Source organism: Cervus canadensis, chromosome 3 (genome assembly GCF_019320065.1).
Source record: "Cervus canadensis isolate Bull #8, Minnesota chromosome 3, ASM1932006v1, whole genome shotgun sequence".
NCBI classification, from domain to species: Eukaryota; Metazoa; Chordata; class Mammalia; order Artiodactyla; family Cervidae; genus Cervus; species Cervus canadensis.
Genome location: NC_057388.1, coordinates 46,170,456 through 46,173,650, shown reverse-complemented (window position 1 = coordinate 46,173,650; position 3,195 = coordinate 46,170,456).

The window sequence follows — 3,195 nt, the reverse complement described above, 5'->3', positions numbered from 1 at the left end:
CTGAACTGAACTATCAAGTTACCTATGACATTTTTCACAGAACTAGAACAAATCCTAAAATTTAATATGGACTCAAAAAGACCCAGAATTGCCAAAGCAATCCTGAGGAAAAAGAAAAAAATCCGGAGTTATAACCCTCCCAGACTTCAGACAATGCTACAAAGACATTACTACAGTAGTCAAAAAGGTATGGTATTGATACAAAGACATATGGATCAATGGAACAGAATAGAATCCAGAAATACACATACACACCTACCACCAACTTTCGACAAAGGAGGCAAGAATATACAATGAGAAAAAGAGAGTCTCTTCAGCAAGTGGTGTTGGGACAGCCACATATAAATCAATGAAGTTAGCATACATCCTCACACCATACACAGAAATAAAATGGCTAAAATGAAATAATGCCATTTGCTGTAATATGGATGGATCTAGAGATTATCATACTAAGTAAAGTTATAAAGAGAAACAAATACCATATGATTATCATTTACATAGGATGAGATGGTTACAGAAGAGGAGATAGATAGCCCATGGATGACCCACTGGACATGAATCTGAGCAAACTCCAAGAGACTGAAGACAGAGGAGCCTGGGGTGCTGCAATGTATGGTACAGCAGAGAGTCAGACACGACTTAGCAGCTCAACCACCACCACCATTTATATGTGGAATCTAAAATAGTATACAAATCAGCATATATATGAAACAGAGATAAAGAAGAGACATGGTTGCCACAGCAGAGGGGGCATAGGGAGGAAAGGAATGGGAATTTGAGATTAGCAAAGGCAAACTATTATATATGGGATGGATAAACAAGGTCCAACCGTATAGCACAGGGACCTATACTCACGATCCTCTGACAAGTCATAATGGAAAATATATATAGGTATAACTGAGTCACTTTGCTGTACAGAAGAAATTAATACAAATTGTAAATCAACTATACTCCAATAAAATTTTTAAAAACCAGAGAGCTGCCACCTACAACAGGGCTAGGGTTGCTGAGGGGAATGTTTAAATTGAGCCAACGTTTAGGGACACTGCTTATGCCAAGTGGGCAGGGCTACTTAAAAGTACAGAAGGATGCTGTCATTTCTCAGATCTTACATTATATTGTATTTAATTTCACAATCCGGTAACAATCAGTTATTCCACAGGACAAAGAAGATACATGGAACACAACTGTCAAGCCTTTTGTCAACCTCACAGCTGACTTGGCTGGAAACAGGCCAGGCCCTAGGTCACTCTCACACCCTCTCCTTAGAGCAAGGTTATTCCGTATTCCACTTAACCACCACCCACACATCTAACACAGCTGCATTTGAAGCTGGGCCCAAACAAGTTATGGTTATGTAAACAGCTTTAATTTCAACAATAAGGCAACTTTCTTCTGGTTCCAGGCATTTATTTGTCACTCTTATTTAGGTAGAAATCCTAATAGCTAACAAAGTGGTTGTACCTCCTCATCTACTGGAGCATCTAAATCTTTTTCCCCCTTGATTATAAGCATTTTACTTACAATTAAGTAGAAATCTTCACTACTCCTCATTCCTTTTCAGCCAACTAAAAATCTCATTTTAATTGAAATTACTAATTTTAATCAGCTCAATGAACTGGACAACTAACAGCCCCATCCTTTACAAGTCAAGAGAATACTTAGAACTTAGTACATAACAATGAGTGAACACTTAAAATTTGTTTTATACAGGACTTCATTCCCAGATATAGTTTCATTCTCATACTGAGTGGGAACCTTTAAAGTTGCATTTAACTATTATTTTGTGTCTCTACTGCTGCTGCTAAGTCACTTCAGTCGTGTCTGACTCTATGTGACCCCATAGATGGCAGTAGTCCATATTAAATTATATTTCACTATTCCTTAATCAGATCTTTCTACCTAGAGTAGAGGACACATTTGAAGTTTAAATAAATTAGCACTTCACAGGATATTGGGATTTCAGATTTTAAAAAGATTCAGAGATTGATTACCAATAATGGGGAATAGCACATTCAGACCAACACTCCAATAGATTAACTGAAAACTCTGAATAAAATATATTTTAAAAAAGTAAAGTTACTGGACAACAATCAGAAATAGGTGGGGTGGGGTGGAGGAGTACCACTCAAACAACAGCACTGGGTGGAATTCTCATTTTTAATAGCTTTTCACTTAAGGGCAAGTCCCAGGAAGTGGCAACTTGAGCAGAAGCCAAGTTTTACTGGTTAAGGAATTGGAGGACAGAGTTTGGGGCAACCAACAGCAATTGAAATGAGGGGAAGAACCCTAGAAAAGACAGGTATAATAAATTCTGCATATTCCTTGCCCAATCTCTGACTCACCTGTGCACTACATGTGCATGGTACAAACTTCAGGCAGCCCAAGTGAAGCTAAAACAACTGAGTAGAGATTTCAGCTGCCTTCCCCTGCATCCCACACACATAAAGACAACAAGAGTTTGGCATTCAATCAAGTTAACTGCTCACTAAAAAATTCAGTATTTTCCAGAGGTAACAGAATCCAGTCTTTAGAATGTATTGATTTACAGTGACCATAATACAAGTCAAGACCACTGGACATGTGAAAAAAAAGGAAAATGTGACCTATATGTAAATAAATTAAAACCTGAAGGTTATTAAACATTTTCCTTTAATCTCTGATCAACTGGTATCTTATTCTGCATAGCCTTCTGCTAATAAACTATATTCTCCAAACTTTCCTTAATATAGGTGTCCTTTAAATTGACATCAAGTGCACTGCAATTTGATGAATAAATGTGAAATGACTTATAACATGCAAAAGTCTCTTTAGTATTTAACACTTATTTAAGTGTTTTAAGAAACAGTCATTTTAAATATTTATCAATAACTATTACTTTATAGCACTCTTTAAAGAAAAAGTCAATTTTACCCAGACAGGATAAACTGGAAATCCACTTAGGAAAAGAAAGTCGATTAAAGATTCCCTTATGTTCTTTCTCCAAAAATAAATGCTAAACATTTAGTAGGTATTGCTAAAACAGATGAAAGGATAATGACCTTTTAAATACCTTAGTATTATCCTACAATGTGGAAAGAAAAGATACATCCTGGTCTATAAAAGCAGTAATAAAGAGTAACAAAGAAGAATATACACTAGAGGTAGTCAAAAAAACTAGGACCATCTTGATATCCACTCAGAATAACCAGTAAA